Source organism: Petaurus breviceps, unplaced genomic scaffold (genome assembly GCF_028583685.1).
Source record: "Petaurus breviceps papuanus isolate PSGF00001 unplaced genomic scaffold, PetGlider_PUasm1.0 90897, whole genome shotgun sequence".
NCBI classification, from domain to species: domain Eukaryota; kingdom Metazoa; phylum Chordata; class Mammalia; order Diprotodontia; family Petauridae; genus Petaurus; species Petaurus breviceps.
This window is the reverse complement of record NW_027187374.1, coordinates 7,137,283-7,151,018: the sequence shown is the minus strand read 5'-3', so window position 1 is coordinate 7,151,018 and position 13,736 is coordinate 7,137,283.

Sequence of the window (13,736 nt, the reverse complement as noted above, 5' to 3'; positions counted from 1 at the left end):
TGTGTGTGTGTGTGTGTGTGTGTGAGAGAGAGAGAGAGAGAGAGAGACAGCTCTTCCCTGGTTTTCCTCCTACCTCCTTATTTTTCACTCTTCTTTCCTAGAGCTTTATGTATATCTTACCCACTAACTATAAGTGTCCTTAAAGCTCTCTCTTTTCTTTACTCTGTATACTTTTTCATTTTGTTGGTTCACCAGCTCCTGTGGGTTCAATTGTCATCTCTATGAAGATGATTCTAGATGTCTAATCCTAATCTCTCTCCTGAGTTCCAGGTCCACACTACCTCCTACCTATTAGACATTTGGGGTAGCTACGTGGTGTACTGGATAGAGCATTCCACTTAGAATCAGAAAGACCTGAGTTCAAATCTAGCCTCAGACACTTACCATCTGTGTGACCCTGGACAAGTCACTTAACCCTGTTTGCCTCAGTTCCTTATCTGTATCTGTAAAATGAACTTGAGAAGGAAATGGCAAACTACTACACTGTCTTTGCCAATAAAGTCTCAAATGGGGTCACAAAGAGTTGGACACAACCGAAGTTTAATGGAGATTTGGGGGCAGCTAAGTGGCTCAGTGATTAGAGCATTGGACATGGAATCAGGAAGACATCTTCATGAGTTCAAATCTGACCTCATACTTACTAGCTGTATGACCCTCGGCAAATCACTAACCCCATTTGCCTCAGTTTCCTTATCTGTAAAATGAGCTGGAGAAGGAAATGACAAACCACTCCAGTATCTTTGTCAAGAAGACCCCAAATGGGGTCATAAAGAGTCAAACAAGACTGAAATATCTCAACAACAATATTAGACATTTTGAACTGAATGTCACATAAGTATCTCAAACTCAAAATACCCAAGTGATACTCATTATCTTTTCCTCAAATCCTTCCCATCTATTTAACTTCACTGCTACTGCCAAGGGCATCACCATTCTTCCAGTCGCCTTGGTTCATATCACCCATGACTCCTTACAAGCATTCACCTCATCTCCACATCTCTCATCCATGTCCACCATCCTAAATTCGGTCCTCGTCACTTCTAGCCTAATCTTTTGCAATAGGGTTCTAACTGATCTCCCTGCCAAAACTCTTTTGCTGGTCTAATTAATCCTTCATACATTTACCAAAGTGATTTTCTAAAAGCTCTGGTCTTTGGGAACATATTTATGCCATCCTTCCATTTGGTAATTAGTAATTAATTTTACTAATATCATTACCTTAATACTATTACTATTCCCATAAATTTTCAATTACCATTAGTAATTGGTGGCTCCCTATTACTTTTATTTATTTATTTTAAAGCAATCGGGGTTAAGTAACTTGCTCAAGGTTACACGGCCAGGTGTTTCTGGGTGGGTGCTAAGTGTTTGAGCCCGGGATTCGATCTCCAGGTCTTCTCAACACTGGAGCCGGTGCTCTTACTTGCTGTGCTACCTGGCCGCCCCCTCCCTATTACTTTTAGGAAAAAATATTAACTCCTCTGCCAGGCGCTTAATGCCCTTCACTAATTGGTCCCTTCTTACCTTCCCAGTCTTCATATTCCTCACTCCCCTTCCGCCTACTCTACAATTCAGTCACATTGGTCTGTTTGCAGTTCATCACACATCATGCTTCATTTCCTCCCTCCTAGTATTGCTCTAACTCTCCCCTGTCATTTGGATGCTTTCTCTCCTTTCTTCTGACTCTTAGAATTCCTGACTTCCTTGAACTTACCTGGAATGCTTTCTCCTGCACGAGGCCCCTCCTGTTCTCCACATATCCCCTGTAAGGTTACCTTGTAATTATTACAGATTTTGTACAGATATTCATTTTACCTAAGTGAACCATTCTGGAGAGCTCTATGTAAGTGATTGTTATGTAATGCTAATTTGCCTATGGACGTGGGGAAGGGAGGGAGGGAGTCAGGACGGGGCTGAGTATGGAGGGACCGACCCCAAGCTGGGCACAGGGCTTAAGGGGCCAAGACAGAGATCAGGAGGACGAATACAGGAGGTGGGGCCAGCCACTCTGGGGCCTGTTCTGAGCCCACAGACAGAAGAGGATAGACAAACAGGGTACCTGAGGAAGGATGAGGAAACAGATGCCAGACATGGGTCAGCAGAACAAGGTCTCCTCTCTAGGCTTTGGGGTGCTCTCTCTGCATCTGTTCTGCTTTCAGTTGGTGGATATTTTTAGGGTTTTTTTGGGGGTGGGGCAGACTAGGAGGCCTGGGAGTGGCCAAGCTGAGGGGCGGGAGCAGAGAGGGAGCACAGTACTGTATAGTAAAATTGGCGTGGGTGTTTTTTTGGAATGCAGATTTCTTTCAGAATTCTTTACATAAAGGATATAATGTAAGAACTGTCAGTATATAATGTGAAAATATGTTTAATAGGAATGTATATGTAGAATCTACATCACATTGTAGGCTGTCTTGGTGAGGGAGGGGGGAATATTGAAAACTTATGGAAGTAAATATTGAAAACTAAAAGTAAATAAATAAATTTAGATAAAGAACTGTCAGTATATCTCTACTTATGTCATCTTCTGCATTAGAATGTAAACTCTTTGAGGGTAAGTACTGTGTGTTTAAATTTTTTTTTGCATGCACAGAGCTTAGCACAGAGGTTGGCATGATTGGGTGGCAATTTTATTTGCAATATTAAAAACATTTTGTGTTTGCATGGTTTCTCTCAGAGAATCTCCAAGTACTTTAGAATATATGTACTATGTGGGGATTTTTCCACATCTGTAAAATTTAAGAATTGAACTAGATGAATTCTGTTGTCCCCTCAAGCATAATCATTCCATTGCTTATGAGTAATCAAGTGACAATTCATTGCCAATTCCCCAAATTATTGTTTTTTTGCTGAGGTATCAATCTAAAACCTCCCTCTATGGTATTCACTCATTTTAGGTGGCATTCACTTTAGCAGAGGGAGCAGTAGAAAGCTACTGACCCATATTCTTCCTACATTTCTAAGATAATTCTTTGGAGACAAGAATTTACAATTGTTATAGTATATAACTTGTATAAATATATAAGTATATAGTTATATTGTAGTTATAGTCCAAAAGATTTTTTTTAAACAAATAGGAGGCATAAACTTTTGAATGATGGGTTGATGCCAAGCCATTGGTGTAGTTGTGTATGAGAGAAGGCATTCCTAATGTTCACCCCTACTGGTAGATACACAAACACAGTTTCCATTTTAAAAATAGTTTAGCCACCTTAGCTAAACATGCATAGCCCTGCACATGCATAATTCCCAGTGATTCCAAAATACTGTATAAACATTAACTAATTAATCCTCATGACAACATAGGGAAGCCTTGAAATACCCCGGAGTTAGAGCAAATCACTTGGGTATCAGCCCTGGCTTATTTTTAAGAACCTTCTTTCTAGGCTTTACCTGTTCCATTTCATTACAAAAATAGGAAGATGTCAGGTCAAGCTACCTTGTTTGGGTTACTTTGGATTTTATTCTAAATGCAATGCCTTATTGCTAATTACATGTCCTCTGGCTTGTAATACAACACTTAGGTAACAACTTATATGCCTCTATCCAGGCAGGACTAAAGATAACACTAGGAATGATATACAGTTTTCACTGATTTGTTGGTTTGACCAAATTACCCAGATTAACATACTTTAGGGGACTGACTCCCATCTTCTTTGGAGTCATTGACACTATGGTTTTTCAATTGAGCATGAGATACATTTTAGCTGATATTAATTGTCATAAAGTATATATTTATTTAAAACATTTAAGTGAATTAAAATTCATTTGAACTTGTCGATATTTTGGGAACTTCTCAACATGCTTTGTCAGGGTGTCAAAAAAGTGGGGTTGGGAATCATTGCTTGCAAATTAGGCTACCAAATGTCTCAGCCCACTGATATTTCTTAACTAGGAGGTAATCAAGCAGAGAAGCCAATACATTTTTTAAAAATCTGCAAGTTAAATAAAATACCAATGAACCCACTGAAGATACTCGCACTTTATGGAGCTTTAACCACAGTGTTATGCTCAGTGTTTTAGTAACTATCCATCCACCCAAGTCCTACTGTGACTGAAACTTCTTCATGGCCTGGAGATGACCTTGGGGTCTTGAAGGTCATCCTAGTAAAGCCCAAATTATGGAAGGTTCTACCAAAGTGGAAAAGTTTCAAGTAGGGGTCTGGCACATCTTTTGTCCAAGCATCAAGCCAGTTAAATTTGGAGAGGCTCATTACCACGTTGACTATCACAAGAGGATGGATTTTTCAGTCATTCAAAGGTCAAAAATCATCTGCTAGGTTATAGAGTGGGTTATAATCTCTTTTAGTAGAGGGAGTATTCCACTTGGGAGACTGTAGATCTTTGGAGTATCAATCATAGATCTATATGAACATAATTTTCCATTTCTTGCCTCCAAAGTTTTTCCTGTCAATAAACTTTTCAGTGTGAGATCTTCGGAAAATATCTCAATTGAGACAATGAAAGTTAGTACTTTTCAAGCATTTCATCCTATGATACTTCCTCACCCATTCTGTCACCTCTCCCAACCAGTGGGGGTCAATGTATAACAGGGCCAAGAATATATAGAGGTAGAACAGGTGGCATTGTCTTCATGCCAAAATCGGCACCCCCCCCCCAACTACTTTGATTTCTGAAGTTAGCAGCATAAAAAAAAAATTAAAAGAATGAATGTAATCTTTCCGATTAAAGCACTGTCTTTTAGAAGACCCTTATTTTGTTTAACTATGTTACATGGAAGGAATAATACAGAAACTCATTGATATCCACAGGGCACACTGGACTGGACCTGTGGTTTCACAGGTGAAGTGAAATCTCTGAATAGGAAATTCCCTTTATTGATGCAGATCAGCATTTACTTTCCAATTTATAATCATAGAGTCACTTGGAAGCACTGAGAGGTTAAGTGATATGACCAGGGACACATGATCAGCACCAGTGCTTATCCTGACATTGAAGTTACCAGTCTCCTATATGTCACATTGAACACATGAGATCAAGTTAATTATATTATTTAACCATCACCTGGAGTTTAGTGCCCTCAAACTATGGACGTGGATCAAATAAGTTTTGATAGGAAGGAAAGGCTTAGGAATGGTTCACAGTTTGGGGTGGAAAGAACCAGGTCTGAATGAGGCACTGGGCATCTGGTAGTGGCAGTGAGAGATTCCTGGTCAGGGCAATTTGTGAAGAAGGAAAGAGGGACATATCAATAAGCAGGATGGATGGTTTAGAGGTAGAATTTTTGCCTCCCAGGTGGAAGGCTCCATGCATGTTCCTCAAGTGAAGCAACATGGTGACAGGGTACTGACACTGAATTTAGTAAGACTGAAATTCAAATCCTGCCCTAGATATTCATAGTCACTTTGTGAACGTGGGTCTCAGTTTGCTCATCTACACAATAGAGAGGTGTACTTTATGATCTTGTAATGCCAAGCAAAGGCAACTTCCCGAGGTTCAAAATACCAGCATAGGTGCTCTCCATTTTATTCAGTGACAAATTAAGTACAGATAGAAGCAAAATTTAATATCATTTAAAATACAGCATTTACTAAGTATGATTCAATAATCTCCAAGTACTACCCCCAAGTGTGATTTAATCAAATACTACCCCACCCCTGGACATTACATTCATTTAATCAATCACAAAGCCCCTGTTCTAAATACTATTCCACCCCTAGGCTATACATTCATTTAGTCTATCACAAAGCCCCTGCTCTCAAATGGAGATTAGTTTCCAATCCTAAGTAAAGTACATTCATTTGTTCAATCACACAGCACAAAAAGGTCAAAAGTTCCCCACCCTTGGATAACAATTGAATCTACCCCAGAGTTACAACAAGCTTAAGCACAGCATTTAATACCCAAATGGAGGTCTTTTCTTCATCTTGACACAAGGCAAGTTCTCAGCAATCTTTGTTCCTGGGGAGACAAAGCTTAGCAAGGCCACAAGATACATTGCCAGTCTCTTCATTAATTCATTCTCTGTCTGCAGAACAGTCCTAGGACCCCTGAAAACATTAGCAAAACCCTCTTCCAGGATTTCTGTAAACATACAACAAGGAAATCCTTCTTCAGGACTTCTGAACCAACAGCAAGGTTCCTAAACTTCTGCAACAACAGGACTGTCCCTCACCAGTGGACAGTATTCACTTTCTGTCTGCAGAACAGTCTCAGTAGCTCTGAACCAACAGCAAGGTTTCAAGACCTCTGCAACAACAGGACTGTCTTTCACCAGTGGACAAATCTGGCAAAACAACATCAAAACAGACAGACAAAGTACCAGCATAACAGCCATGTCTCCTCAGTCCTTGGCAGCTCTGGGTGGCAGCTCTCAAAAGTCCTGGGCAATTCAAAGTGGCCCTCAGCAATCCTCTCAGTCTCTCTCTGCCTCCAAAAAGTTCTTCTGTCTCTCTCTTGTGTCTATCCAAATTTATGTCACCAGCTCCTCCCAGTTCAGCCCTCTCTTTTCACATCAACAAGTCCATCCCACAAGTGGGATTAACAAGCTCTGGGTTTTAACACAATCAAACCAAAAACCAAGCCAATACAGGGGGATCTCTAAATTTCATTACTATTACAGATCTCCAAAGTTTTTTCTAGCTCTAAATCTCTAAATTAATCCATGGAAGTTTATGAGATCACCAAGCTAGGTCACACATACACACATATATACATACATGCATACAAATAAGTACATATATAATGTATGACCTAGCTTGTTGATCTCATCTCATATGTATATATAATCACATATATCATATATATGTGCATATATATGCACATACATACATATATGTCGAGGAATGAGCATTGAGAAAAAACTATTAGAATTGGGAATTAAGAGATCATTGCTCATTTAGCAAAAGTTGTTCCAGTTGAATGAAGATGATAGAAAACCAGGTTGCAGAGAATGTAGAAATCAATGACAGGAGAGAAGATGGAAGCACTTACAGTAAACTACTTTCTCAAGGAGTTGAGCCATTAAGGGGAAGAGAAATATAGGATGATAGTAGGGAAGATGAGATTACATGAGATCTTTTTTTTTTTTTAAGAATGGAGAGATAGGGGCGGCTAAGTGGTGCAATGAAAAGAGCACCAGCCCTGGAGTCAGGAGGACCTGAGTTCAAATGTGGCCTTAGACACTTAACATTTACTAGCCGTGTGACCTTGGGCAAGTCACTTAACCCCAATTGCCCTGCCTTCCCCCTCTAAACAACAACAACAACAACAACAAAAAGAATGGGAGAGATACAGATTTGTTTGTGGGCAGGACAGAAAAATCAGTGGTAAGAGAAGCTTGATGATTTTAGAGAGTGGGGATGATAGTGGGGAAAGTCTGCTGGACACAATGGAAAGGGACAAGATCAAGGCTACACGTGGAGAGATTCACTTTGGTAAGGAGAAAGGTCACATCTTTCTATGATGTAGGAGTAAATGAGGAGAGAGTGGAGGATGTCTGAGTGATTTGAGAAGTGTAAAAAGGGAGATCACAGTGAATGGCCCCAATTCTTTTAGTAAAGTATGAGGCCAGGTCTCTACCTGAGAAGGTTAAGGAAAGGTGCCATGGAAGACTTAAGGAAGTTTTGAAAATAGCCAATATGATGAGTGGCATAGTGAATCAATTTGTGAGAAGTCAAAGGATTGCCTGGCTGAAGTGAGGCTTCACTTGTGTAATGTAAATGTGTAGAGGATCCAGTCAGCATGATTTCATTAATTTCTCCAGCTCTATTCAGCTACAAATGAATAGGAATAAAAGCAGTAGCGGGAGAGATACAGGGTTGGGGTTTGAGAAGATATGATAGGACAAAAGGGCAAGGGATGCAAGACTTGTGCTTGATCTGCTTTGGGAAAGAGTTTTCTCGTCAGGAGTTCCCTATGTGATGAAATCACTGGTCTGGACCAAAAAAAATGTGAAAGGCACTGTCAGGCACTGGAGAAACAAAGCAAAATCCCCCCACAAAAACCCACAAGGACAGAATTTTTGTTTAAAAAAAAACACAAAAAGAATTTTTGTTCTCAAGGAGCTTATATTCCACTGGGTGGTTACACACAGTTAAGTGAATTAAAGAGGGAGAGGATGCTAAAAACTGAAACATATAGAATATTTCCCAGATATTTTGTATCACAGCATTTTCCATATCCTCTGCACACAAATGTACTTGAAAAAAACATCACCTTCTTAAGTGGCCTGTATGTAGTCTGATGTTTTATCATGAGTTTTTAACAAACAAACCAGAACTTCAACAGCTAGATGAATGTCATCTCCTTGGAAGGCTGCATTCTATTGCAGTGATGATTCCATTGCTTAAGACATTTTGGGAACTCTTCTTTGGGAATTATCTTCAGAGTAATGCCACTTTTTTTTCTTACCCCAAATAGTATTATCTAGTTTGCTTATCTCAGTTATGATTTAGAATTATTTCCTGAAATCAAATCCACTCTCTAAGAACAGATAAAGATATTCACCACCACATGGCATCAGCTCTAATGACAACTCAAAAAGATGAGTCCAAGAAAGGTTTCAATCAAGGGCAGCATCATTTGGCAAAAGTATCTGGTTCCTCAAGGGGACCACCTTAAAAGGGACATTTCCCCGTTTTTGAATACAGTGAACCAAACCCACAAAAACTGAACCTTTATTATTGCTATTTCCTTTCTAGGTTAGAATGAAGTTGAATGGACAGATTCCAAAAATGAACAACCAGTCTATTGAGAGCAACCATTCCCAACCCTGGCTTTGTGACACCCTGGTTTATCTCCAATGATCTCAAAGCATATTAAGAAACTTATAAAATATTCTAAGGTTCAAATGAATTTTAGTCCACTTGAATTTTTGAAATTAATACATGTCTTATTTAGTAGCAATGATAATGCATCCAACACTAAAAAAATCAATAAGAACCATAACCAAAAACACCCCCAAAATAATATAATGTGCCATTACTCCACAGAGGAACCATTCTTCTAAACTAAACTATCAACCCACCATGATCTGAGTAATTTGGTCATACCAATAAAATTAAAGTACTTTTCTATTCAAACTTTTCATCATCCATTATTGCTGCTTCATTAGACAGATGCCCATTTTTATGAATTAGAATGTGGCCACCAATCTCATTTTGCTTTTAGGAAAAGACATGCTGAAGTCAGAAGTATGTCCTTGTCAAACAATTTACAATCAGTTCATGTATAAGTGCTTGTGCTAATAGTGTGACACTACCAATTGTCCCTGCAATCTTCCTCTCTACCACCCACAAAATATATTTTTGGCAGGGAAGAGTGAGTTATAACTAGCCATATACGCTCTACAGCTGGCCACTGTAGAAGCAGCAGACCATTTATAAACACAGGATATCATCTCTAAGTTCTCAGAAGGCAAGACCATCAGGAAGATGGTTCTATTTGCCAACAAAGCCAACAGGTGGTGAAGTTTGCCCATTCATTCGACTGGTTAGTACTAGTCTAGTAGATGCATTTCATTGTTTGTTGGTTATCATCTCTACATATGTGGCTACCTCAGCTCCTTGAGACTAACTAGTGCAAATGACTCTGATCCTGGCCCATACTTGTGGGATTGACATTTTGGACCACAGCTACAAGGGACCATGTCCTTAAGACAATCATATTACAAATTCATCCCAGGCTGATTGCCAATATGGATGGAGAACACTTCCCTAGGATTTATTTGTTGGTGAAACTACCCTCTCGGCAGCCCTATCTATCAGAGAGATGATACTGTGTAGTTGCTCTGATGCTCCTACCATGGCCAGGTGGTCTATACAGCAGTCATGATGAGTTTGGACTCTCTAAGCAGTACTACAGTGACCAGCAATACTATAGTCCTGGAATCAGATAAAGACAAGGGGCTGTTATTAAAGTGTGAAATCATTTATTAAAGGGGCCTGCACAAGGACACAATAGTTACTTCCAAACAACTATTTGCCATAGTGTTCTGTAGATGATGATGAGGATGATGATAATGATGTTGATACAGTTCGGTAGCAGTTTTAACTTTTCACAGCTTTTGCCTCTATTACATTATAGTCAGAATCATCTATTCTTTCATTAGGAACCAATTCTTCTGGTGTCATAGAGACATCACCTTAGAGTGTTTGATTGAAAACAAGAGCTGAGCATTCATATAGTGCATAGACCTTACTAATTATCACTCCACTAAGTAAGTAGTATAAGCATGACTATTCTTACTTTCCAGATGAGGAAACTGAGGATTGGAGAGGGTAAATGACTTGGCCATGGCCACAGGGCTTGACTCTTGGTTCCAGCAATCTTTTCCATTATGCCCCCCCCACCTGAATACTAAGGATGACAGATCTGGAACTGGAAGAGATATCAGAAGTCTTCATTTTACAGATGAGGAAACTGAGATCTAGGGAGGGAAAGTGATCAAGGTCACACAGTAAAGACTAGAGGTAGAATTTGAACCCAGGTTTTCAGATTCCAATACCATGCTCTTTTTTACCAGTGGGGAGGGGGGAGAATCTATGGATTATTCCAATAGGCATAAAAATGTTGCTATGATTATTAGACCTCAAGTGAAGATTAATGAAGGAGTTGACAAAGCAATACACACACACACAAATATATATGAAATTAAAGGTATATCATATATTTAAAGGTATGTCATAGGTATGTAAACATACTTATATGTGTATATGTAATATATGTACATTTATATGAAATCAAAGGCATTTTGCAAAATAATCAGTGCAACATATAGACAGACGAACATATCCTATCCAACAGATTAGACAGTCTATGTACTTTGATCCAATATAGTAGAACTTTCTGATGGAGTGATCATACATACAGGGACAACTCCAGGTCAAAGAGCTAAAGCAAACATAGACATTGAGAAACATAAAAATTATAAACCTGTTATTGGTAACTTGGCAGTTTCATATACAGAAGTCTGGCAAAAATGTATAAAATGTATATCTTAATAAATAATCAGTTATTGTAATGACCAATAAAGTGCATGTTGTCATCAATTAGGTTTTCTGAGTTTTGAAAATAAATAACAGTACCATATAGAGAGGCAGACTGGTTACAGTGGAAGTTCTTGGAGTTAGGAAGACCTAGGTTCAAGTATTCCCTCTGACTCCAATAGATTATAAGCCCCTCGAGGGCAGGTATGGTTTCATTTTTATCTTTGTGTCTCCAGAGTTTAGTATAGTGCTTAGCAAATAGTAGGCACTTAATATATACTTGTGTAAGGGAGGCATAGAAATCATCTCACAGCATTTAGCCTTAAAACCTTAACTAGGTGAGAATATATCCTAGTCAACCACCAGCAGGACTTAGGTGGAATGCTAAAAGGCCTTTGAACTGCCAGGGTTGTATAAGAATCCCAAAATTCTTTTTGGATGGGTGAAGGAAACTAGGAAGCTTGTCCATACCTCAGGGATCATATATAAAAACAAGTAAATTGAGAAGGTATTGAATTCGAGAAATTGAAGTAGTAGTAGCATTCTAGCTGAATTCCCTGAGAAGGAACTGGCTGGGGGAGGAGAGACTGTGACTTTAGGATTCACCATGTTTTCTTTTTCCATTCCTTTATCCCTTCCTGTTCTTGCTTTGACTAGAGAACTGTGTGCACTTCAAAGGATGGAAGATGTTGGACCTTGCATCTTCCCACTGGTGTCCTAAGCACATCCCTAGGTCAAATGATGGTGGGGTTTGCATTACAAGTCAGAGACATGCTTAACAGATACTACCCAAATGCCATTTCGATGGGCTAAAAGGAATTCTGTTAGCCAAGAACCATGAGTTACTCTTTTGCAACAGGGTAACATTCTCTAAGCTTGAGCCCATTCTTGCCCCTTCCTCCCCCAGCCCCGGTACTCTGTAAATACTTGTGGGAGAGTATGCCACAAACTTTTGGGGGAATATTTTATATTGACTATTCTTAATTTGGCTGACGAAATTGATCCTCAACTGATAATCTTGGAAAAAGCACATGAGTATGGGGCTTGAATTGATGACATTACAGAATTACCTTAGTCTTCTCAGTACCTCCAGAGTCCTGAAGAGGAAATGTAGATAAATTCTGGGAATCTGACTGGTCAATAAGAATGGAATTGGGATAAAGATGGCTCCAAGCTTAAATGAACTACACTAGAATGGATGGATGTGTGGATGGGAAGATGACACATACTAGTTAGCTGTGTGATCATGGGCAAATCACTTAATCTCTTACTGCCCTTGGTAACCTCTAAACCTGTAAATTATAAGCCAGTTCCTGATCCACATGAAAGGAGAAAATTTCTACACCTGGAATCCCTATATAGAAAAAGTAACAGGTCTGGACCAAAAAGAAGTAAGAATAATATCATGTTTTTTGAAACAAATTAATCTGTCTTTTGCAGACTTAAATTTTGTCCTTGCAATTCTTAGCATTAGACAAGAACCTTTGGCTCAAGATTATTTGCAGTCTATGAAGCACATGTTGCTCAAAAGTCCATTCAGATTTAGTCTAACAAGCTATTGTAAATTTTACAAAAGTTCTGCATTGTGACAAAGTTCACTGATATTCCCACCACCTGCTTGCTTTCCATTCCCATCAGAAGCCATCATTCCTTATTAAAGCAAAGACTGTCAATTCTGCTGCCATGCCTTGCCATTCTAATTCCCTCTGAAAACATTGCCAAAACAGATATCTGTTTGGGTCACCTCATGTCATAGCATCCATGGGTGGATGGCATGTAATAAAATTCTTGTGGGCCACTTGAGACATATTGGATCAGTGAGGAGCAAGGGTATTTTTTTAAAAAAAGTACAGTTGGCTTTAACTTCTTTGACCAGTTCCTCAACATATGGAGACTTCCACAAGATTTTTCTTGCCTCCTTTGCAGCCCATTGCCCTCCCACCTACAGTTCTTCTTGTCAGTGAAGCCCTCAGTGAGCAATCATCTTAGACAGAAGTGTCTATTCTCCTTTAGTCTCACAGCTTAAATAGAATAAAGGGAACTTCAAAGTCTGTCTGTCCTTTGTTAATACTGAGAACTTTTTTTAGGAAAGGTGGGCAGAGGAGTACTTTTAGAAAACGTAGTCTTAAAAAACACCCCTGCTATTTCAGAGTTTGAATTAATTGTGAAAGATGACACAGGTAAAATTATTTGACCTTCTTCAATGAATTTGGAGAATGGTCGAGCATCTGATGACACTTAGTTTTCCTGTCTTGTCCCTCCTCATCTCAATGCAGAGATTTATTTCACTGACTTCTGAGTGAGGGGAAAGAAGCAAAAAAAAAAAAAGAGTACAGATTCTAGTTTCCTTTTTTGGGGCCACATGAAAAGCACAGGCGTACAAGATAATTCTCTAAATGTACAATGTGTTTGTTTGTCTTCTGGGTTGTTTGTCCTCCTCAGCTTCAGATGCCAGAGATGATCCCCACAGGACTACCCAGGTGTACAGGTAAAATGGTGTCTCCAGCCAGCCAGCCTGGCATAGAAGTCCTGAGAAACCATAGTGTCTGGAACTTAAATCTGAGGAGGGGTTTGGACTTAGAACTGGGATTGTGCTCTATAGGGCCAAGCTAAGCCATGAACCCAATCTTCTTCCCTTCTCCAGAGACTGAGGTGGTACAAGGGGGGAGGAAGATCATATCTCCCACACTTTGGGGGGAGTAAGTTTGTATTTTTGTGATTATATTTTCTGGAGTAAATATTTCTGTGTAAAAGCTAATCTGACAGTGGCTAAATGGAACTGGGGTACAG